General features: G+C 34.2%; 1 long non-coding RNA gene across 1 annotated transcript in view; it reads left to right on the top strand.

Annotated features, from left to right (window-relative positions):
* LOC118522415 (uncharacterized) overlaps nt 1–26684 on the top strand; it is an 829883-nt gene that overhangs the window by 226087 nt on the left and 577112 nt on the right. Inside the window, exon 3 of the long non-coding RNA XR_013446163.1 lies at nt 19275–19404. This is a non-coding gene — a long non-coding RNA (uncharacterized LOC118522415). The remainder of the gene's footprint in view (nt 1–19274; nt 19405–26684) is intronic.

Below are 26684 nucleotides of genomic sequence, written 5' to 3'. Positions count from 1 at the left end.
ATCTAGGTGTTAAACATTCTTTGAAAATAATTATATTTCTATATTTTGCTGGGGAAAAAGTTGTATATTTTGGCATATTTCCTTGAAATTTATAGGGAAGTCCTTTTCAAGGGGCTTGTGTACATCAACTGTCTCTCATTACTGTCCCAATTCAGTAATGACTTCAGTCTTAATGTCTGCTTCTGCTCTATTTAATACCTCAATTTCTAACTAATCTTGAATGAGTGAGAGTTAAGCAAAATTGAAGGCAATTAGCTTTAATTGAGACAGATGGGTAATTTTATTTTGATAAAATTTATAATCCCTAATGTAGATATGTCCTTTATAAACATTTATAACATGTGCTATGCTGCCTCAAAAATACATATGTAAAATTGTTAGAAATCAAAAGGAAACTAATATTAAACAAGTGCTGAAAATTTTTACATACCTTGATCCTTTGACAGTGTTCAACAGATCAAATATATGAGTACATGGAGAAAATTTGAATGTTATACTTAACAAGACTTAATTCATACATTAATAAGGTTGATTTTCTGTTCATCTCTCTTTTCTACGTAAGACCAAACTTTCTGATACTGGTGATGGCAAGGAGAATAATATTGGCAATGTTTTATCTGGTTTGCTCAACTCCAGGCCAACTTATGTGGAAGATCAGAATAGTGAACTTTTGTCATTTTCAGTTCATAGTTTCTTCTCAGTAGTGATGTCAATAAGTATAGCAGACAAGAATATGTAACTACATTTCTACCTGGAAAGATTTTACCAGAGTTACAGGAACTTATTTCCATATATATATATTTATATTTATATTTATATATTTATATATATGTGGGTGTGTGTGACACTATATATGTAACGTTGTATACATGTGTTCATATGTTATGCATAAACATGTTATATATAATATAAAATCTTTAAAATATACAATATATATAACATATATAGCATATATAAACCATCTTGATTCATTTATAACATCCTATATCTCATTTTTAAAAACAAGAATAAAAGAATAATTCTTCAGTCAAACAATCTGTCTTAATCCAAAGCCTACATCCCACTTAAGGTCACAGTAAAACATTGGAAGGACTTTCTTGAAGAGACAGACAAACGTGCCTGCTATCACCATAGCAACTTAGCTGTGGACTGCAAGTTATAGGACATACAACATGCATTTTATTCTTCAGCACATCATATAATCTGTTCTGACATAAGTCAAAAGGAGCCTTTTTTTTTAAGTAAACTGTATATCCAGGTAAAATATGCAGAAAATGCACAAATCCAGGTGTCCAGAATGCAATTTTCTTAGAGTATACTTGTGATGTCAGCACTTTGTTCAAGAAAAAATATATTCCCAAGTGCTCAGAAGTCTCCCTGGTTTTCCCTACTCACCCCAAAGTTTACACACTATCTTGACTTTTAACACCATATGTTATTTTGCCGAAAGCAGCTATTGATGAACTACACTTACTTATTAGATAAGGAGACTTAAGCTTTAGTCATAAAGCAGTTTCTTCATCAATTAAAGCCAATAAATTCTGCAAGCAGGAACTAGGTTTTAAAAGTTGAAAGCAATATTAAATATGCTAAATATTCTTGTTGTGTAGTATTACTGAAAGTACTGACGATTCCTCAGAGGCCTCCCTTCCGATAATAGAATCTCAGACCTGGGAATCTGGCCTCTGTGCCCTGTTGGAAACTTTATCCTCAACCTATTTTGACATTGGCCATTGGGAGCCTGAAATAAGGAACTCAGATGCTTAGCTCCAGATAGAGAAGATAGTTTTAAGGGGAACTGTGGGATCTGAATTGTAGCAGTGATTGTTGAAATCCTTTTTTTGTCTGGCTTTAGCCTTTCTAAATACAATATTCACCTTCACTTTCTCCCAAGGAACATGAATAGCCCTGGATAGGAATTGGTAAATGAGCCATGGAGAATGAGGATGGAATCAAATTGAGTGAAATAATTTCAGCTGCTGGGAACTCTTAATAGGCATGTAAACAAGAAGGGGTTTGTTGTGTGTGAACGCTCTCACAGAGGTGCATGAACTCTTATCTCTTCATGCTGGCTGCATTTGGAGCGGTTCGTGTTTAACTTGAAACAGTCTCCCGATGGTTCAGTTCAATTTGAAACTGTGCTCAGCCCATTATTTTGTTATTTTTAGCTTAGAACAAAAGAAAACATTTGAAATAACAGTCCTTTCAAGTGGTGGGTTGCATAGGACACTTCGTATCATTTTTCAAAGTATGTCTAAAGTATTTGGATATGTAGCTAAAGGGTTAGAGGGATTGAATGTGATGCATTTTATTTGAGTGTCAGCGGTAAAAAAAAAAAAAAAAAAAAAACAAGCAAAAAGTAAAGGAATCATGCCTAAAAATAATGCATGTGGCTGTTTCGTTAACAGTTCTGGATCTTCCCTTTGTTTTCTCTATCCCTGATCCCATATAATGGCATTGTCAGTGTATCCTTGCTTTGTGTTTGTTAGAAAAATAAATGAAAATAGACCTTTGATCTTTGCCTTCCAAGTCTCACTTCCTAGGCTTATTTTTCATTCATCGCTATCATTTTCTAGACTTTTCAGTGCTTGTACCAAAGGACTTTCCCATTTTGAGAACCTGTGATGCTTAGGGCACTACTGTTTTATATATGGTTAACAGAAAAGTATTTTAGTTATGCCAACTATTGTAAGAGTAACAGCTTTAGAATAAATAAAAGACATAAAGAGAAGTCAGCTGTGTCTGTCATTAAAATGTTTGCGAATACATGTTAACAAGTTTGTATCAGTCAACATATGTATTGAAAAAAAAAGAATTTCTGAAAGAAGTTCCTTTTTTTCTAGAATTAACTAAACACATAAGGAATCATAAGAGAGTACTAATTTTAATACCCTGTCAACCAGAAGTTATATATTCCTTCAGAACAAACCAATATACTATATTTAGTAATTTTTAAACATGATGGAATTTATCCCCAGTTTTTCTTTGTTCTAGATGCAGACTTACTTAACTGTTGCAAACATCTGACAAAATTAAGTTTAATGATCTCTTCAGTTTTCATTATCTCCACTCTGCCTAGGATTTTGCTAAATACTAAGAAAGGAATAGGAAAAAAAAAAAAAACAAATAGCCTTCGTCAAAGATATAAAACCAAGAAATACCATATGTCAATAAATTAATATAAACTGATAATAATATAAGTGAAATGATCCTATTCTAGATTATTAATTTTGATTTTGAATATCATCCAGTTAGGGTTCATAACCAACAAGAGTATTCAAGGAGAAGTAACCTGGGAACCACAGAGGATTCTAACTTTGAATGAAAGCATGGCTTTGGGTCTGTTTTTTTGTGTGTAATTTTGTCCTGCAATAGATGTCAAATAGTCACAATGAATCATTGTCACAACACCTCAGGAAGAAATATAAAAGGCAACTTTTTATCTACAGCTTCTAGGTGGGAAAAAAAAATATCTCAGTGAAATTTAGTAACTTACTTCTGGCCAGAAAAAGGAGCAAAACCATCTCTAAGCTTTCCATGTTCTTCTTCTTTTTTTTTTTTTTTTTTTTTTTATCAAAAACCATTCTCCCCTCCTCCCCAGACTAATTATGATAGAAACATGAATTACAAAGCCTGCACTGTTGCTATATGGTGAAGATGTATCAACTGGATAGTCTTTCCAAAAATAAAGAAAAAAGATAAATCAATTAGTACAGATAAAATTAGGAACTAGTGGAGATGTTCCCTCTTAGCTCCTATTTTAGAAGAGGGATGGGCCAATTACAGTCCTAGAGCCAAACCTCGTCTGCTGCCTGTTTTTGTAAATAAAGTTTTGTTGGAACACAGCCACCCGTATTCATTTACGTATTTACTGAGGCTGCTTTCATGCTTCCACTGTAGCAGAGTTAAGGAGTTGCAATAAAGACCAGATGGCCTACAAAGCTTAAAATATTTACTATACTATCTGGTGCTTTAGAGAAAAAGTTTCCAAACCCCTGTTTTAGAAAATAAATACCACACCACATCTTTGATTACATGAATCATGCTTAATCACTGTGACTGATTAATTCTATTTTTATTTCTTTTTTCAGTACCTAAATCCATGTAAACTTTTGATAATAATGGGAATAATGTCTAGATTTATTCATCACCTAATATGTCCCAGATAATGTACTAAAATGGGTATTGTTTTAAGCTGTTAAGTTTGTGGTAATTTGCTCCACAGCAATACAAAACTGATAGAACTGGCATTCCTATTTTGTTGATAAAGAACCTGAGGCACCAAGAGATTAACTAATTTTCCCAATGTGTCATAAGCTAGGAAGCAATAGATTCTGTGCTATAAATACTTTCTACTAGATCTACCTTACTCTAAACTATTGGAAGCTTTTTGGTGTCTCTTGGGAAAATCTCTTCCAGGGTTATTTCCTGTCCCATATGGTGGATCTATATTTCTAAGAGGCTATTCTTATTCTCACTCGCTGGACAGGATTACTAAAACAAGTAAAATGGAAAGGGAAATGTTGGAATGGATCAAAATGTCATTATATTTTATGTTAGAAGAAACAAACATTGTTTTTAAAATATTGCACGTGGTCTGCCTTATTATAAGATCATTTCATTGGAGCAGTTGGTTGAGCACATCATCATTTTAAAGTGAGACATGTTATGCACAAAGCAAGCCAATCTTATCATTTAGGATGTTAGAAAGCAGAGAAATGTAGACCTGTGTTATTATGAATTTTCAAATATAGGAACAAAATAGAAGAATCAGAAATATAAAATATGACCATATAATAATCAGGAACAGCTTACCAGGATCCTGATGTTTTTCTTTATGGAATTTATTAATATTAAGAATAAAATCAAGGTAAAGTGCATTATAAAGTTCAATCAGTTCTTGGGGTTGCCAATTTTCGTTGCATTAGGAATGATGAAAATGTTTATATTTACTCTAGAGGTAATGGAGTTACTCAACAATTAATGGAGGAAAAACTATATATTTAAGATGTGACATGTCATGCCTGTCTAGTTATAACTGCTCTGTTATTCACCAAGGACGTGTGTAAAGGAAGTTGGAGATTTTATCTAGGCAACATCTGATTACTGTAGGCTAATCAAAAGTTGATAGAACATTCTGGAGCATCTTCTTCCTCAGTGCACTACACCTGTGTTTATAGAGAACCACAAGGCTATTCTTTCTATGGTGTATCTGAAGCAACACTTGGATGTTGTTCCTTTATGTTGTGAACGGGACTTTACTCAAAATTTCCTAAGCCTGAGAAATTGTAAACCAACTAATCATAGTGTGTGTTCAATATTTAAGGTTAATTCAAAATCTAAATTATGAGTTTGTAATTAGAGCCAAATGGTGACAATGCATCAAAAACCTAAAATAAAACTTTCCACGAACAGCTAGTTCTTTAAAGAATTATTATGCTTCCTCTGTGTGTGTGTGTATGTGTGTATGTGTATACACATGATAGTGTGACAGACTTTGGAGTTTTTATTTAGAAACATTTTACTGAAATGGACACAAGAATTTAGATTAAAGAGAAAAACTCAGACCAGATGACTTGGTTTGTTTTTCTGATCTAATTAATAATAAATTATATTTTTATTATAATAAATTCAGGTCCAGATTATGGGAAAGTATAAGATACTAGAAGCTTAATGAATTTTGAAAGAACAATATTACAAAATATTTCATAAATTTTAACTATGTTTCAGGATACAATTAACATCTTCATTTTGACAGCTTTGAAAAACTAGTCTTCGATATTTAGAGAAACTAATTATGAATGTCATAAAACAATATTTTTATTTATTGTGGAAGAAGTCCTTTATATAAAATAAATAGTATAGAGATGTTTTAAAGATACTACCAGGGTGTGATGGGTATTAAGGAGGGCACTTCTGCATGGAGCACTGGGTGTTATGCACAAACAATGAATCATGGAACACTACATCTAACACTAATGATGTAATGTATGGTGATTAACATAACAAGAAAAAAAAAAAAAGATACTACCAGGGTGGTTGAGTCACTTAGTTGGTTAAGTGTTGGACTCTTGATTTCAGCTCAGGTCATTATCTCAGGGTTGTGAGATTGAGCCCCAAGTCTGGCTCCACACTAGTGTAGAGCCTTTAAGATTCTCTCTCTCCCTCCCCCTCTGCCCCTCCCCTCACCCTCCCACCCCTGCTAGCCACAGGCTCTCCCTCTCTCTAAAAAAAAAAAAAGATAATTTTACTCCCTATTAGTTCTAATTATTGATCAGTGGCTGCATAAACTATTATGGAGTTGAGATTAGAGACTATAAGCCTATGTGGAGAAACTTAAAGAGTTATTTAGACAAAGACTTGTTTTTTTATAAGAAATTTTCATTTAATTACTAAAAGTAAGTAAAGATTATGTGAATAAGCTGAAAATGATTAATCATTTTTCTCTAGTCAGGAAGTTCCTAAATCAAAATATGTAATCTCTCTACAAGATACTGGATGTCTAGTTTATCTTTCTAGAATATTACTGAACACTATCCTAAACTGAATCAAAGTGCATACAGCAGAACTTCATGTGACTGAAATTATAAGCTTCCCTTAATTTATTTTTAGTTACTATTTTTATTATTGTACATTTTGCAGAAACTCGTAAGTACCACTATAGATAGTGTTCATCTAATGTTCTTTATTTCACTAGAGAGATAAAGAGTGAGAAAGATATGGGATTTGGAATTAAACATGTCCAAATTTGATTCCTCTTATCACTTCATACTTGAGTGAATTACACAATCTTTACTTGGTTACTCATATTCAAAATAGGATTAATTGGGGGCACCTGGCTGGCTCAGTCAGTGGAACATGTGACTCTTGATCTTGGGGTTGTGAGTTCGAGCCTCATGTTGGGTGCAGATTACTTAAACAAATAACATCTTTAAAAAATGGGATTAATTGTACCCAGTCCTCAGCACTGTTGGAAGGATTAGGGATGGTACCAGGAGTGAGTGGAGTGCCCAGAACTAGAAGTATTTCCACATATGGATGCTATGATTCACATTCTTGTGACATCATAACTCTTGATGATGAAGTTCATCATTTTCTCACAGACTGAGAGATGTTTTCTAGGTTGTAGCATTTTTGTTTTTCCTAACATAATGTAAAAGTCCACCCTAGCTGTAATTTCTTTAGTCAAAAAATATCACTATTTGGGTATAGTTTGGTACATCAGTAGTCATATGTTGAACTTGCCCAAAATGCTGCTACTCATTATTTTGATCATTCAGGTATTTTGAAACCTGTAGGCATTATTAAAATTATTAAATCCTCCATAAGGGGTGCCTGGGTAGCTCAGTTAGTTGAGCATCCGACCTTGGTTTCGGCTCAGGTCATGATCTCAGGGTCATGGGATCAGCCTCGAGTCAGGCTGCATGCTCATGGGGGAGTCTGCTTGGGTTCTCTCTCTCCTTCTCCCTCTGCCGCACCCCCCCAAAAAAATAAATCTTTAAAAAATTATTAAATCCTCCATGAAAATATTAGGTGGCCTTGTAATTAAACGTAAGTTTAGGAGTATTTTAAGATTAAAAGGTATTAAAACATTGAAATTTAAATTACTTCTTTTATATTTGACTCTGTTTTGCTTTGTAACAAAAATAACAAAGAAATATAAGGTGTAGGGTAATAGGAACAGAGAGTACCACAACAATCTGGAAGAAAATTAATGCCGTAAAATAATATGTGAAATAGAATGTCAAATTTAACTGGTGTACAACAGTGAGCAAAACCAAAACCCTGCCCTCAGAATTAATATTCTAGTACATATAATAAATCCTGCTTGGAATTCCTTAATCTATTTTTCAATGGAGGAATCATATTAGGGATTTGGAATTAATGACCATGAACTTTGGTATTTTCTCAGTGGAGGCACCTGGGTGGCTCAGTCAGTTAAGCATCTGCCTTCCGCTCAGGTCATGATCCTGGAGTCCTGGGATTTAGTCCTACATTGGGCTCCCTGCTCAGTGGGGAGTCTGCTCATCCCTCTGCCCCTCACCCCACTCTCATGCTTTCGCTCACTCTCTCATAAATAAAATCTTTAAAAAAGCAAACAGCAAATTATAATATCATTTTTTAGGATGATTAAATTTTAAAGCTTCCCCACCAGCAATGTGGCACTTTTATTCAAACTTCAGTCTTCTACTTTAAAACTACTTTGTTTCGTTGAAACTTTTAAATCTCTCCTTAATATCTCAGCACACACACACACACACACACACCCTTATATAGACATGCATATAAATATACATAAATATTATATGTTTTTATGTATAAATATATTTTAAAATACTTGTATATTCTTTTTTTTTTTTTAAAGATTTTATTTATTTATTTGACAGAGAGAGACACAGCGAGAGAGGGAACACAAGCAGGGGGAGTGGGAGAGGGAGAAGCAGGCTTCCGGCCGAGCAGGGAGCCCGATGCGGGGCTCGATCCCAGGACCCTGGGATCATGACCTGAGCCGAAGGCAGACGCTTAACGACTGAGCCACCCAGGCGCCCCTAAAATACTTGTATATTCTTAGAAACTTTCAGATATACTCTATTTATTATTAGATTCATATAATTACTGAAGAGGCTAAGTAAGACCAGATCTCCCATAAGCCTTTTGGCTCTCTCTACAATCTCCCCTAGCCAAGCCTGTTACACTGCTATTTATCATACGTTTGTTTATATTTATTTTTCCAATTCTTCAATCCTTTTGATAGGTTCCATAATTAAGCAATGCAAATTCATTTAGGTAAAAATAAATAAACAAGTTCTTATTCTGAGTTATAAACTTTCATTATACTGAGCTAAATTCAGTCACTAGAGTAATTTTTCAGAAAACTAGTAATGTGGTCTGACTTTCTATGCTCATTTGTCTCTCATTTTAAAACTCATCATTTGCTTATTCATAAAATTTTTGTATTAAAGTTCGATTCTAATGATACAAGCCTAGTGGCCTGTTATGATTGTAGGATTTAGAAAACAGCAACAACAAACTTCTTTCTTTAATCTTCAAGAACAGTTTTGTGTGACTCAAAACATTCAATTAGAGTTCTCCTTAGAATACCTGAAAATCGGTTTCAGATTACTCAGCTACTTTTCTGTCATTAAGGCAACTCTCTGAAAGAATGTGCTAATACAATTTAAAGTTGATTAAGTTAATTTTATAAGGATTAAGAAGAGGAAATGTTAGACTCTCAGGTTTGTTTTTCTGAAGACTTGATCTTGTTTCCAAGATCATATATAGTAATTTGAATCTATTTTTGTATCTTCTTTTCTTCCTGTCATAAGTTATATACGTCCATTACAATAACAAAAGAATACCATAAAAAGCTTAAAAATGCACATACCTAAATAGAAAATAAAAGTCATCCTAAAACTAAGATCTAGAGATAAGTACTTTTGACTTTGTGATATACATATTTCGAGTGTTTTTGTATTATTATAAAGCACATATTTTAAAAGTTGGATTATATTTTAAAAAATTAATATAATATTTTAAAATACAAAAATGTACAATGAATGTAATTTCCTTTAGTGTAGTTGGTAATGGTTGCATGGTGTTTCACTACATGGATGTTTAGTAATGACTTTGCCTTCATGGTGGAACATTGGGTTGCTAACAAGTTTTTGGTAATATAAACAATCCTGGGGAAAACATCACTGTAACTGTGTCTTTCTACAAACCAAGATAATTTACTTAGGATAAATTCTAAGAAATGGAATTACTGAATCAAAGTTATACACATTTTTGAGGTCCCTATATGAATTGCTTGGGAATTTTTACCAATTTAGAATTCTGCCTAATATTTAACGTCCTGTTAGCATGAACCCTCACTAACATTGCCTAGCTTTTAATTTTTATTATTTTGTTTTAGTATTTGTTAAGGTGGAAATGACACATTATAACTCATTTTTAATTGTATTCCTTTGATTTTTTAGTAAGTTTAAACTTTCCCCCTACTTATTTCAGTCATTTTTATTTATTTTATGTAAAGTTCCTTTCATCTCCTTTGCTATTTTCCTTCTGTGGCATTAATAGTATTTTCTTAATTTGCAAAATCTCTTTGAAGAGTAAGGAAATAAATATATTATCTGTCATGATTTTTATATGTTTTTCCTTAAATTATGTCCATAATATACTTAAATTTATAAATAAAGTATATCATTTTTCATGTATAGTTTCTGCATTTCATGTTACCAACTTCCTCACAAGAAACCCATACAACAAAAATGATCCTGGTGTCTGGCAGATAGTAAAGGCTATTTAAGTATTAGCTCTTACAATGATTCTCATTGTGATGATGGAGGAAATTGTGGCAGATCGGAATGAACTCAAGGTCACACATCTGAAACTGTGTACCTAAGTACAAACTCAAGCTGATAGCTTATTAATTATTAAGACTTACTTACAGTCTTACTTAAAACTCTTTATTCAAAGAATCCTAGTTCCCTTTAGTGGGAAATGGTACTTAAAAATCAAGATCTCCGTTCAAGAGGTCCATACTGTTAATGTTGTGTCATTGCTTCAAGGCTCTTCCAGGATCTTCCAGCTCTTTCTAAAGAGCTAGGACACACACACATTTTCTTCCTCATTTTCACCTTGGTTGTCTGTATCTTCTTTCTTCCACACTGAGTCTTCTGGTTCCTGAGAATATCAATATGTTTACATATGTGCTCTATTCTGCATCACACACAAGGACGTTTTAGATTTAACTACATCCATACCACAACAATAAACCAACTAAATACAGTTGACCCTTGAACAACACAGTTTGAAGTGTGTGGATCCACTCATACACAGGATTTTTTTTCAATATAGTTATAGTACTGTAAATGTATTTTCTCTTCCTAATGATTTTCCTAATAATATTTTCTTTCCTCTAGCTTACTTTATTGTCAGAGTATAGTATATAATACATGTAACCTACAAAGTATATGTTAATTGACTGTTGATGTTATTGGTAAGGCTTCCAGTTAACAGTAGGCCATTAGTAGTTAAGTGTTTGGGGGAGGCAGTAGTTACATGATTTTTGACTGTGCAGAGGACCAGTGTCCCAACCCCTCATGTTATTCAGGGTCATGTGTAATTCCTTTGTGCTTATTTTTATCCTTAGACTATCTACCACTAAGTGTGTTCTGTCAGAGGACCGTGTCCAAGAGTTACTTGAGTTTATTCTATTTCTTATGTATGTTATTAATTTGAAGTGAAGGTTGGTTTATTTGTTTTTGTTTAGATGCCACTGGAGTGACTATTTTATCCTTTATAATTTTATTTTTGAATATGTGAAATACTAATATGGTTCAAAAGTCAAACCATATAAAAAGTTAAACTCAGTGAATTCTCACTCCCAGCACTATCCCATCAATATGACTTCCCACTCTCTCTGAGTAATGATTTTTTTATTATCCTAATTTAGTTTTCATTGTCTTCTTTCCACAAAAATAGCAAGTGCATACATTGCCTTCTGATCTCTTTTTCTTTCTTACAAAACAGTGAAGTATGAAGCATTATTTGCACTTTATATTTTTCACCTAGTATGTCTCAAAAACCATTCCATAGTGGTTTATAGAGATTCCACACATGTTTGTTTATGCTTCCATAGAAATACATTACGTTAGGTTGTTTTCAATATTTTGTTACATGAATAATAACTCAGTGAATAAGTTTGTTAGGTGATATTTTATATCTGTTGTCATATCTTCAGTTAAACTCTGGAAGTGGGATTGTGCCACTTGGCCCTCTCACTAGCAATGTATGAGAAGGTCTCTCTCCCCACAGTTTTGCCAGCAGAGTGTGGCAACAGGCTTTTGAATTTTTATGCACTTCATAGGTGAAAAATGGTATCCTGTGGTAGTTTTAACTTGCATTTCTCTTAATAAGTGTGAAAATGAGCATATTTTAACATGTTTAAAAATGTTTTGCATATCATTTTTTTCCATAACCTGATCATTAATTTGCCCTTTTTTATTGAAGTATAATTGACATAAAATATCATATTCATTTCAGGTGTACATCATAGTGATTTGATATTTTTGTACATTCCAAAAGGATCCCCATGTTAAGTCTAGTTACCCCGTCACCATTCAAAACTATTACAGTGTAATTACTATATTCCCTATGTTGCACATTGTGTCTTCATGAACTGTGTATTTTATAACTGGAAGTTTGTACTTTTTAGTTCTCTTCACCTATTTTGCCTGCTCTCTGACCAACAGTTTGTTTCCTGTATCTAGGAGTCTGTTTCTATTTTGGTTTGGTTTGGTTTTAGATTCCACATATAAGTGAAATAAAACAGTATTTGTCCTTCTCTGACTTATTTCACTTAGCATAATGCCCTCTAAGTCCATCCATATCTCTTCATGCTGTCACAAATGGCAAGATTTCTTTCTTTTTTATGACTGAGTAATATCACATCTTCTTTATCCATTCATCTATCCATGGATACGTAGGTGATGCTTTCATATCTTGGCTATTGTAAACAATTCTGCAGTAAACATAGGGGTGCATATATCTCTTTGAATTGGTGTTTCATTTTCTTTGGATAAATATCCGTAGTGGAATTGGTCATTCTATTTTTAATTTTTTGAGGATCCTCCATACTGTTTTCCCAAGTGGCTGCACCAATTTACATTCCCATCAACAATGTTTGAGGGTCCCCTTCTCCACATTCTCACCAACACTTGTTATTTCTTGTTTTTGATAATAACCATTCTTACAGGTGTGAGGTTGTGTTTTTGATTTGCATTTCCCTGGTGATTAGTGATGTTGAACATCTTTTCATGTGTCTGTTGGCCATCCATAGGTCTTCTTTGGAAAAGTGTCTATTTAAGTCCTCTGCAAATTTTTTAATTGTTTTTTATATTAATTTGTGTAAGTTTTTTATATATTTTAGATTTTAAACACTTATCAGATGCATGATTTACAAATATCTTCTTCCATTCAGTAGGTTATCTTTTTGTTTCATTGATGATTTCCTTCATGTGCAGAAGTTATTTAGTTTGATATAATCCCTTTTATTTATTTTAGCTTTTGTTGCTCTTGCCTGAGGAGACTGGTTGAAAAAAAAATATTGTTAAGCCTGATGTCAAAGAATTTACTGCCTGTGTTTTCTTCTGGGAGTTTTATGGCTTTAGTCTTACATTCAACTCTTTAATACATTTTGAATTTATTTTTATATATGGTATAAGATAGTGGCCTAGTTTCATTCTTTTACATGTAGCTGTCCAGTTTTTCCAGCACCATTTATTGAAGAGACTGTCTTTTCCCTATTGTATATTCTTATCTCCTTTGTCATAGAGTAATTGACCATATACATTTGGGTTTATTTCTGGGCTCTCTATTCTCTATGTGTCTGTTTTCAGGCTTATAACATACTGTTTTGGTTATTATGGCTTTATAGTATAGTTTGAAGTCAGGGAGACAATAGTTCCAACTTTGCTCTTTCTCAAGATTGCTTTAGCTATTTAGGTTTCTTGTTTTGTTTTGTTTTGTTTTGTTTTGTTTGTTTGTGTGTGTGTGTGTGTGGTTCCATACAAATTTTATGATTCTGTGTTGTAGTTCTGTGGAAAATGCCATTGATATTTTGATGGAAGGTGGATTTAATCTGTAGATTACTTTGGGGAGTATGAACATTTTAATGATATCAATTCTTCCATTCCATGAGCATGGTATAGCTTTACAGTTTTTGTGTTGTCTTCAATTTCTTTCATTAATGTCTTATAGTTTTTAGTGTATGGGTCTTTCATCTCTTTTGTTATAGTCCTATTTTATTCTTTTGATGCTACTGTAAATGGGATTGTTTCCTTGATTTCTCTTTCTGATAGTTCTTTATTAGTGTATAGAAATGCAACGAATTTCTGTATGTTAATTTTGTATCCTGCAACTTTACTGAGTTTATTTATTAGTTGTTTTTTTTTTTTAAGATTTTATTTACCTATTTGAAAGAGAGAGACACAGCAAGAGAGGGAACACAAGCAGGGGGAGAGGGAGAAGCAGGCTTCCTGTGGAGCAGGGGGCCCGATGCAGGGCTGGATCCCAGGACCCTGGGATCATGACCTGAGCTGAAGGCAGACACTTAATGACTGAGCCACCCAGGTGCTCTTATTTATTAAATAGTTTTCAGTGGAGATTTTATGATTTTATATATATTATCATGTCATCTGTAAGTAGTGATAGTTTTATTTCTTTTTTTCTGATTTGGATGCCTTTTATTTCTTTTTCTTTTCTAATTGCTGTGGCTAGGAATTCCAATACTATGTTGAATAAAAGTGGCAAGGATGCACATCTTTGTTTTGTTCTAATCTTAGAGGAAAAGCTTTCAGTTTTTTACCTTTGAGTATAATGCAAGCTGTGGGTTTGTCACATATGGCCTTTATTATGTTGAGATATGTTCCTTCTATATCCACTTTGTTGAGAATTTTTATCATACATGCATGTTCAATTTTGTTAAATGCCCTTTCTTAATCTATTGAAATAATTGTATTATTTTTATCCTTTGTACTGTTAATGTACATTGATTGATTTATGGATGTTGAACCATCATCCTTGCATCCCTGGAATAAATCCCATGTGATTATGATGTATGATTCTCTTACTGTATTTCTGAATTTGATTTGATAATATTTTATTGAGGATTTTTGCATCTATGTTCATCAGGGATGTTGGCCTTTTTTTGTTGTTGTTTTGTTGTTTTTTGTTTTGTTTGGTGTCTTTGTCTGGTTTTGGTATTAGGGTAATGTTGGCCTTGTAAGATGAGTTTGGAAGTGTCCCTTCTTCCTCAATATTTTGAAATGATTTGAGAAGGATAGGTACCAACTGTTCTTTAAATGTTTTGTAAAATTCACCTATTAAGCTGTCTGGTTCTGGATTGTTTTTTGGGAAGTTTTTAAATTACCAATTCAATTTCATTACTTATGATCAGTCTCTTCAGATTTTCTATTTCTTTGTGATTCAGTCTTAGAAGGTCTTATTTTTCTAGCAATTTATCCATTTCTTCTGTTTTCCAATTTGTTGGCATAGTAGTAGTCCTCTCTTTTGATCCCTTGTATTTCTGTGGTGTCAATTGTAACTACTCCTTTTTCATGTCTGATGTTATTTATTGGAGTCCTCTTTTTTCTTGATGAGTCTGACTAGTTTTATTGAACATTACTTTGTCCTCATAAATTGAGGATTTGGCCTTTTTATATTCCAGTTTTTAAGAGTCCATTATATATTAGTCCTTTATCTGTGATATATGTTACAAATATTTTTTTCTGTTTTTCAGTTTTCTTTTGACTTTGTTCATGGTATTTTTCCATATGATAGCTTTTCTTTTTCAATATAATTGAGTTTACCAATATTTTCTCTTATGGCATCTGGGTTTTGAGTCATAATTAGAAAGATTTTCCCAAAATAAGTTTATTAAAAAATGTGTTTTATTCTAATAATTATATTAACAATGCTCCTTTAAAAGTGGAGCAAGCCCTATTAATAATACAGTTGGCATTTCAAAGGTAACTCAGGACTGTCCCAGGAAAACAGGGACATATAGTTACTTGTTTATAGGTATTATCTCATTTTAAACTATAGAGCTAACAGGTATATAATTTACCTTATTTTCTGACTTAACTTCAGGTTAAAGCTATAGCTGTTCTGCTTTCTCAATCTAAAATAGTTTATCATTTCCTTATAAAAGACAGTACTACACTAGTAGGCAAAAATTTGCTGTATTTTCAGATATTATTATACTGTAGGACAAATATGTATTAAGCATATTCTGCCCCTTAAAGCTTCACTGATTAAAGAAGAGGTGCAGCATGCATTTATTCTGCCTAAGGTTGACCTCTAGATCTTTATTTTTACTTAATCACTAACAATTATACTCTGTAAAAAGAAATGATTAATCATTTTTAAATTTCTAAATGGCAGAAATTCTATATCATTCTTGAAATTCTTCTATAATTGTTGTCATTGGTTAAAAAGAAGTAAACACAACCATCCACGTTAGAGCCAAATAAATTTCAGTGGGGGGAAGGAAATTAATCCCTACTGTAAGTTTAATTTGTACTGATGATTTTACCTATGTTATTTCAATTAATTCTTCAGAAAGCTTCATATAGTTTACATTACCATCCTCATTTAAGAAGGGCAGAAACAGGGGCCCAAAAGTTAACTAATCTACCTAAAGGCGGAAAGAAATAAAGTGAGTATATAAACTCGAGAATGCATCACTCCAAAGACCCTACTTTTCCACAATACTTTGTGGTTTCAAATGAGAAACAAATTGCTAAGTTTTCTTGGAATTTCTCAGAGTATAGTATTTTTACTTGTTTGACTATCATATGTTAACAATGTAGCTAGCTGTAAGCTCCCGTGACGCCCAAATTATCACTCTACTTCACACACAATTTAAAGATGAACCCCATGTTCCAGGGAAATGAAGCACAACAAATCACAGAAAATAAATTCCTATGCAGTCATGCTGATAATCCTCCCAGATCAGCTCTCAAGTGGGTGTTGGCTATCCCTGTGTGCAAGGATATATGCCTCCTTCATTTAGATTTTCCCCCCATTTTGTTGTCATCTTTACAAGAGATGTGTGTTCTTGGGACATGGAGTTTCTTTAAAGGTTTCTTTCAGTAGACCATTGAGGGATGGATTCGCTTCTTCTCAGGGTCTGAGAAATTAAAGGACATGCATAGCCTCAGGCCCTCATTTTGAAAGCACTATCCATTCCTTATAAAATGACAAAAGAAGCAGCAAAGCCAACCTTTTATTTTCCCACCTTGGACTTCGATCTATTTAGTAATGCCATGACATTTCTATCAGGTTTCCTCCATAAGGCCCTTTCAGAACACAAATAAAAGAATGAATACAGGAGCTGAGCTTTCTCCCATTCAACTTTCAGCTCTGTTAGCTTTCAATACCAGAAATGTATTTAAAACTGGATAAGGTTTGTTAACTCTTATATACCACTGTCACTCATCCAGATAGAAAAGAATAAAACTATATATGTGATAAGATTTGCAATTCAAATCAAACCATTTCACTTTGAAAATATAGAGTGTTGTGGTTTGAGGAAGACAGACAGGGAAGGCAAGAATAAAGTTTCAAATTTACCTTTGCTAATAATATTGTAGTTGATATTCATGAAACTAGATATATAAATTTGTAGATTCTTTAGCAAATATTATAATAAAGGTTTTCCAACCAGGTAATACTTTATATTTAATTCTAACTATGCTTTAGCACATCAGTTTTTAGAAAAAAATAAGTATATCTTTGAACAAATTCAGATTTTCAAAACGATGAAAGCCAAAGAAAGCTACTTTAGAACGTCCCAAGATATTTGTATATTTTAAGTCAGATGTTATAGATCTCATCCATATTTCATACAACTTAGGAAATTCCTTAAAGAAGCAGACAAAGAGAACTGAATGGGAATAATTATAATCTTTTAATAAACAAAACACAACAAAACAAGACAAAGAACAAACTCTTTTCATAACAGTTCAGCTAAATTTCACTGCCTGTCACTCAGATAGCATTATTTTAATAATTCCATAAGAAGCTTACTCCAGCGACTTCAACTTATTTTTCACTTGAAAAATAAACTCAACACTTTTTTTAAATAACATTGTCATCAAAATGCATTGGATTAATTTAAATTGAACTTAAGAATTTTCTGAAATGAAAACATCATAATAAATGGTTCCAAGTTTTGTGCTTTGAGAAATGATTGTGTGATATATTACAGGTCTTTAGGAAAAAAATGTGGTAGCCAAGGAAATAATATGAATTCAGCATATGTCTACTGCATAAATGTACTTAGGCTAGTTTCAGTAGTGGAAAATAAGTTCCATCCCCCACCCTCATTCATTTATAAATGAATCAGATACAAGCAGTAGGGAAAAGCTTTGGCAGTGTTAGGCTAAACCTCCTGAATATAAGAACTACCTACCTGACCCATATGGGTGGTCCATAAGCAGTCAGCTTTGTGCTGGTGACTTTTGCCAGCCCAAGTTGATTTGCCTAGCAGCAGAACACCTGAATCAAGCAGAGCCAATTAGAGGCTTTCGCCCATGTTTTGGTGTTTTGATTTGCAGAGCAATATCTGGGTTCTGATTTGTGGCTACGAAAAGAATATATGGGAAATTCTACAGCCAAGATCTCTAAAATGACTCTTATTCTCACCCTTTCTGAAGCTTAGTAGATGGGCTTATCTTTGGATTCTGTGAGGTTACTAAATATCCTTTTAATAATTTTCCTAATTACATTAACTCAAGTTAGTTTCTATTAACTCTGAGTGAAAGAATCTTAATAGAAAGTCTCCCTGTTTAAACTTTTCCTGACATACCTCTTTATTTTTAATACCAAAACTTTACAGAATCTGTATACCTCTCAATACAATGTCTTGGGTGATGTTTATAGAGAAAAATATATATTCATTTCCAAATGATACACATTTTTAAAAATATTTATTTATTTACTTTAGAGAGTGAGTGAGTGAGCAGGGGCAGGGGCAGAGGGAGAGGGAGAGAATCTCAAGCAGACTCCCCGCTGAGTGTGGAGCTAGATGCGGGGCTCAGTCTCATTATCCTGAAATCGTGACCTGAGCTGACATCAAGAGTCCTATGCCTAGGGCGCCTGGGTGGCTCAGTTGGTTAAGCAACTGCCTTTGGCTCAGGTCATGATTCTGGAGTCCCGGGATCGAGTCCCGCATCGGGCTCCCTGCTCAGCGGGGAGTCTGCTTCTCCCTCTGACCCTCCCCCTCTCATGCTCTCTGTCTCCCATTCTCTCTCTCAGATAAATAAATAAAATCTTTAAAAAAAAAAAAAAAAGAGTCCTATGCCTAATCGACTGAACCACCCAGGTGCCCCTATGTTTTTAAGAAAATTATGTGTAAGAAAAAATTCTAGAATTACCTTGTAAATTCACCTGATAGTCTATTAGAGTTATGTGTAGACATTTTGAGAAGCCTGTCCAATGTCAAAAATGGGAATGTGCATCTCAGATGTAGCTAGTACTGAGAGAGGTCATTACTCTATATGAAGCTGTCTTAATTGATGTTCCAGAAGAAATGTTTTAAGTATTTACCATTCTAATGCAGAGCTCCCTCATAGTGTTTTAGTTCCATTTCTGGAAACTGGTTGAAAGTTTTGCATGATATATGAGTTATACATTTTTTTTGGTTAAAAAAAAAGTGGAAAATATCATCCATCCCCCAACCCCTGCCTTTTTTTTTTTTTTTTTTCCAGTCAGGAATTGCTTAGTAAACTTGAACAGGAAATTCCCATCCCTAAAGTTGCCTGCAGATACTGGAAGTTTCATTCTATTGGATGAAATGACACAAACACAAAGTTGAAAGTGATGTGCCCTACAAGAAAGGTAAAGAATAAAGCTATGACAATTCACAGGAACTAGAGGAAATGAGACCTGACATCATGTAAGAGATGTTTGTAAGCAACCGAAAAGGTCAAGAGTTGAGACTAAGATTTTGAAGCTATTTGCATAGAGATAATAAATAAATGATTGCCAAAAAAAAGATTTTGTTAGAGAAAAGATAGTGTTCTTTGATAATAATTTTTTAAAGTTTTTTTTTTTTATTTGAGAGAGGCGGGGGGTACAATGGGGGCGGGGAGCAGAGGGAGGATGAGCAGACTCTGCACTAAGCTCTGAGCCTGAGGCAGGGCTCGATCCCACAGCCCTGAGATCAAAACCTGACCTGAAATCAAGAGTTGGACACTTAACTGACTGAGCCACCCAGGAGCTCCAAGATAATGTTCTTTGAGAAGCCTTTTGGGTATACTTAGTATTATGATGAGAGCAGGTCTTTGAAATTATATGCTAACACATGTATGATGTTTGGTTTTCTTAGGAAATGAACAAGACCTTTTATCAAATTCCCCTTCCAGTGCTCAGCTGGAAATTAAACTACAATTTTTAAAGAAACTTTTATGATTATTTTTTCAATTGTGCTTTCTATAAGAAATATGAAAAAGAAAGTTTAAGGTCATATAAGGAAGGAATTTGACAATATTTTCCAGAGATATTTGAGTCTAGACCACTTTCTTAGGGAAACCTATCAATGGAATGCTCACATAAGCAAAAAGATAATCATCACTGGGTTAAAACATAAGAGTCAACTCATTTTGAAAAGCGTGGAGATAAACATAAACCTCTAAACCACTTGAAGTAATTTCCATACCAGAATGACTAGATTGTAATCTGAGTGAAGAATTTTAACATATCTAAAGAAGGAATACAGCAAATAAAAAATCTAAAAGAGGAGGTTTATTCAGAAAGAGAACCTTGGAAAATGATTGCAGATATAAATATTGGTATGCCCCATCCCTTCTTAAACCTGTCCAGGAAGAAGCTAGCCTGATCAAGCCCAAGAACTAAATCCATTCCCAATGGTCTATGTCCATAACTGAAGGACCAAGGTAATAGGTTGTTTTAACCTGTTGCCATTTAGCATTTTAAATCATATACCAATCTTTCCTAGTCACATTTTACAATCACCAAACAGCATTTTGATTTTGATTTGTAGCATTTTGAAATAGGAAATATATATCCCCAATTCCTGCTAATATTTGGTATTTGACCCTAGTTCCTGACACAGAGCTCCAAAACCATTGTAATTTCCTGAGGGATAGGAGTGTCTGACACAGAGCTCCTAAATCCCTTTCAATTTCCTGGGTGATAGGACCATCTTTTGTTGTAATGAGGTGACTCTTGGCAGGCTCCTGGATATGGGCTGATCACTAGAAAGACCAAGACTAGAAGCCTGGAACTTTCAGCCCTCCCCACTTACCCCGCTTCCACACCCCCTCCCCCCAGCCCAGAGGGCCGGGAAAATGAGTCAATCATGAGTCAATCATGTTGACATGACATGATAAAGCCTCCTTAAAATCCTAAATGTATGGTGTTTGGAGAGTCTGGGTTGGTGAATAAATTCACATGCTGGGAGGGTGGTGCATCCCAGCTCCAGGGGGACATAAGCTCCGATGCTTGGGACCCTTCCAGAACTTGCCCTTTGTAGCTCTTTATCTGGCTGTTCATCTGTGTCCTTTATCATATCCTTTATTATATAATAAGTCAGTAAATGTAAGTGTTTTCCTGAATTCTCTGAGCCTTTCTAGCAAGTTATCAAACACAAGGAGGGGCTCATGGGAACCATAATTTATAGCCAGTTGGTCAGAAGTACAGGTGACAACCTGGGATTTGTGACTGGAGTATGAAGTGGGGGCAGTCTTATGGGACTAAGCCCTTCACTTGCAGAATCTGATGCTAACTCCAGGTAGATAGTGTCATCTATACATAGTGTAGATCTGAATTGAATTTTAGGACACCAAGCTGGTATTAGAATTGGTCAGTGGAGGAAAAAAGACAAATCAAACAAACAAGAAAAACAAACATACCTGGTCACAGAAGTGTTCTGAATGAGTAGTAGAGGAGAAACACGAGAGTTTTTCCTAATAAGCCTATAAGGAGAAAAATGGCTTACTAGAGGTTATAAGGGTCAAATTTTTTAGTAGTCATATTTATTCCTAAAAATGAATATAGGAGTAATTTGATTATCTATTTACCATCTTCCACCATTTCAGAGAATTATAAAAATGTAAAATTCTAAAAGATAAAAAAATTATTAGAGTCACATGGAAAGACAATATGGTCTGGAAAATAATACAGCCAAAAATATATCAATGAACAAAAATTCAACCACATGGCCCATATAGCTGACAGAAGTGAGAATGTAACATCATGGCACAAGGATGAGATCAAGACAAAGAACAACGTACAATCATTTTAACATCACTCAAAAGAATAAACAAATTGGTTGTTTGGAAGATCTGTTTTTGTTTTGTTTTTCTGTTTCTAAGATCTGGAGTCAATTTCTCTCATGTATTATGATAAAGAGGAAACTCTCATGTGAGAGAACAGGTCTTTTTAACATCCCTAAAGTAGGTATTCTAGTGAGAGAGTTTATATGATGCTTTCTTCTGATACGACTCAATGTAGGTCCATAGAATAATGTTGATATAAAACACAATAAAATGAATCTATAAAGATTTCAAACAGTGTTGTCCATATATGTTTTTCTTGGATGGTTTATTCTCATAAAAGTATAAAATTTGTATTTCTAGAAAAATGTATGGACTTCTATTCTCCATAATTGTAGTTTTTATCAACAAAACAGATGAAATTATAATCTCTGAAAATTACCTGGAGTGCATAAACACTCTGTTTTTAATTAAATGCACTTCATTTCTTTGGTAATGCAGAGTAAAGCTTCCTTTATGAAGACTGTAAAATCCTAATTTCAAAATTTGCTTCAGTGTGTTTAAGTTATTATGATTTACTCTTACGGTAGACACTACTAGTCATCATCAATATTTAGTTTCCTTTTCCTTTTTGGATATAAGTGAAGACTATACTTTCCAGTCCCTTTATAGTTAGGTGGGCAGTGTGACAATTTTAGGCCGTTGAAATATGAACAAACGTGGTATAAAGCACTTCTTGGATAAGGCAGTATAACCCCCCGTAGAGTTCTTAGGTTCCTCTCTTCCTTCCTCTACTGTAACAAAAGTGTTAATTTCATATTGAAATGGCAAAGCCACTATGATAGAGGCAAAACATCTTGGATCATAGTTACTCATAGCAGAGAGCTACTATGGAGAGTCTAGACCTATGGTGGATTATGTGTGAATGACAAATTTTTATTGTGTTAACCCCTAAAATTTGGGAGCTGTGTGTAACTGCAACAAAGTCTTGTCAGGACACTTGACTGCTTCTCTTTTAATTATTATTTTAAGTAGCAAGTAATAAATTGACATTCTGGTTTTGTTCTTTTTAAGTTTTACCATCACTAAACATTCATTTAGTGTTTATTATATGCCAGGCACTGAACTGAGGAGAAAAAGATAATTTCTGACTTTGGGTGATCACAACCACCTAAATAGAAAAAAAAAAAGTATTTAAATGTAATTAAAATTCAATTTGGTAAGAGAAATGATAGAGTTATACAAAAACTCATTATGGGAATTCTGAGGAAGGATGACTAATTCCGAGGAAGTGAATGTGGTATCCCTTGCTATTTGAACTTGAAGTTGGCATTTTGTAGACTAGTAGATCCACATTGTATATATCCGCATGCCCCAAACAAATATATATAAGATGCAATAGTGGGTAGTCTAAATTATAAGTTGTAAATTCACATAGAAGCACATTCTATTTTTTAAATTTTCATAAAAAAATAAAAAGCCCACTAAAAGGTTCTGCTCCTAATTTCCATCTGCTGGTGAGGGAAGGGTTTTCTTACACCAAACAAGCATAGACACCAGCAGGGTGTCCTACAATTTGACTCAAATCTGACACTAATTACCTAAAAAGGAATCTGCCCCTTCCTCTACCAACTTCAGATGTTAATCATAAGTCCAGATTGTGACCTGTGCTTCTGACTAACTGGCTATAGACTGGAGGTTCCAATAACCCCTCTTTGGGTTCCATTAATTTGCTAAAATAGTTCACAGAACTCAGAGAAACATTTTACCCACTAGAATACCAATTTATTATAAAAAGATATAGCTCATGAACAGCCAGATAAAAAATACACAGGGAAAAGTATGGGAAAATGGTGTGGGGCATCCATATACTCTCAGGGTGTGACACTTTTCTCAAATCATCACGTGTTCACCAACCCCTAAAGCTCTCCAAACCCCATCCTTTTGGGTTTTTATGGAGACTTCATTACACAGGCATGATTGATTAAATAATTGGCCACTGGAAACCCATTCAACCTCTAGCCCCTCTCCCCTCCCCAGAGGTCAAGGGGGTGGGATTGAAAGTTCCAACCTTCTAATCACATTGTTGGTTCTCCTGGCAACCAGCCCCATCCTTAGAGAGGGTCCAAAATTCACCTCATTAACATAACAAAAGACACCTTTCTTGCTCTCAACACTAAGGAAATTCCAAGGGTTTTAGGAGCTCTGTGCCCGGAACAATGGATAAAGACCAAATACCTGTTTCACATTATCACAACCACTAAGCCTCCTTTATGGAGCTATTTGTGGCCATGCACTTAAGCTGTAATGAAAAGAAATGTTAACAAAATGATGTATGTAAATTCTGGATTATACCGTTAAAAGGAACTTGTTTGTCTACCATTTCTCATTCCAATAGCTTAGAATAAAGATACAGTGTTGGTAAACCATTTTTGACCATGACAATGAAGAAAATATCATAGGATATGTAGGAGTCAGAGATGGAATATGCCTTTGTCCCTAGGTGGAGAAGGTTTTGTCCTCACCACTTGAGCTGTTCACCATCTCAGATCCTTATGTAGGATAGCCCGTTCCTCTTCTTCCTTCTTGGGAGTGGGCTTACCCACAGAGAAAATATTCTTATTTGTCCTAATCAGTTAACTAGGGAAGACAGTGGTTTCCCAGCCTTGCTTATATAAGTAGGTATAAGCCTGAAGTTCAATATTTAGAAATACTTGCCCATGGGGCGCCTGGTGGCTCAGTCATTAAGCGTCTGCCTTCAGCTCAGGTCATGATCCCAGATTCCTGGATCAAGCTCCGCATCAGGCTCCCTGCACAGCAGGAAGCCTGCTTGTCCCTCTCCCTCTGCCCCTGCTTGTGTTCCCTCTCTTGCTGTGTCTCTCTCTGTCAAAAAAATAAATAAAATCTTAAAAAAAAAAAAAAAAAGAAATACTTGCCCACAGCAGTGAACCCCTCCCTCAAAAAACTAGGTTGTTCGTGCATTTAATAAGTTTATATGTGGGTTCCCCCTCTCTGAAACTCCAGTTGCAACGTTTGTTAAGTGTGAACATCATTATCTATCTATGTCAAGAAATATTTTCATCTACACCATTTTCCTCCTCTGGCAAAGTGAAGGGTTCCTTTGAGAAAATAATCAAATGTGAATACATACAATGAAATTGTCAGTGAACGTACATATAATTTTTACTACATGTGAAACATGCAATATTCAACGTATAGAAAATTATGCACCATACATGAAAGTCAGGGTTGTTGCTTAGCAAAACTGAAGGACAAAGATGACCCTGGCTGGTTGTAATGGAATTCTTTTTTCAGCCTATAGTGTCTGAAGTTACTTTTTTATGACCCCATTAATGTTGCTTTTTAATAAGAGTTGAAAGAAGGCTTATTCAGTTGATGCCTGTTTGCATTATAGAAACTGATTTGCATAAAAGGATATAATAGTGCTCCCCACTCCCAATATAAAAGCCATTATTCTATATTAGGAGAGACTTTTCAACTCAAATCTCCAACTAAAAGCACACATTTACATATACATCTCTTTCTATTGTCTTGTTTCACATTTCCCTTATTTCCCACAAGATAAGAATAATATTTTTCTAGAACTGATATGCTGTAGCTTCAGCTCTTTCATGTAATACTAAGAATTTCATTTACTAAATATTTGGCTTAGAGTTTTCCAATCATTACCGTTTTTAAATCAATAAAAGAATATAGCTACGTTTCCTTCTCAGGTGTTGCATTTGAAGATGTCTGTCCACAGAGAAATAATAGATGTTATAGTTATGGAAATGAGAGATGATGAGGAATAATACTTACTCTAATATAAATATGAAGTTTCTGATTATTCTACTCTTCAATGCCAGAGACATATTTTTAGGTAGTGCAAAAGAAAACACTATTTTTAATCCCTATGGAATAATGTTACCATATTTCCTTTCTACTGTAACATGAACAGATAACAAACATATGATTTTATAGTAATATATTATTTTTGTGTGAGGGTGTGCAATATAAAATGCTACTTATATATATTTAGCTGTCTACATTCTTTTCTGAAAGCAATTTATCCAGTGCTCAAAAGCATTTAATGAGCACTACTTACTATTCCATAGACACTGATCTGTACCCTGAAGATGTAGCTTTGAACAAGAAAGTAGAATTCACATTTCTCCTGAAATTTATTTTCTGAGAGAATATGGGAAGCTAGCTAACTTGCTTCAGATAAGGAAAAGTGGTATAAATAAAATAAAACAGGGTACCAGAGCCAATAGATAGGTATGCTAGGTTAGATAGGCTTAGGAAATACTTTCTGAGGAAGAGATATTTGGGCTGAGACCTGAATGATGAAAGACAGGCAACTCTGAGAACATCTCTGGGAAATGCCTTCCAGGCCCAGAGAACAGCAAGTGTAAACACTCTGAGGATAAACTTAACGCCTGTGAGGAAATCAGGGAAGGTCAATAGGTGATGCATCGCAGCTGAAGTGGGGATGAGGTCAAATAAATAGGCATGAAGCAGACCAAGGAAGAGAGCTTATATACTATAGATTTTGGATTTTATTCAAAGAGTCTCTCAAAGTACAGCAGTCGTATGTCCTAAAGTATAGTCTTAAAGTTTCATTCTGGATATTGAGGAGAAATGTATACAAATATGCCAGCAATAAAAACAAATAATGCGTATATGAGCATAGACTTGCACTGTGCTCAAGATAGAGTAACAGAGAGTGGTTTTACCCATAACTCTGAAACAATGAAAAAAACTAGACAAAATATATGAAACAATGGTTTTCAAGACATTGGACATGAGGTAATGAAGGTCAGTAATCCCTGAGAGATAATGTGGTAAGCCCTATAATTGCTCATGTTAAGTTTACAGTCT

The sequence above is a fragment of the Halichoerus grypus genome, chromosome 3 (assembly GCF_964656455.1).
Source record: "Halichoerus grypus chromosome 3, mHalGry1.hap1.1, whole genome shotgun sequence".
Taxonomy (NCBI): Eukaryota; Metazoa; Chordata; class Mammalia; order Carnivora; family Phocidae; genus Halichoerus; species Halichoerus grypus.
Note: the sequence above shows the minus strand (reverse complement) of the source record. Positions and strands in the feature narration are given on the sequence as shown.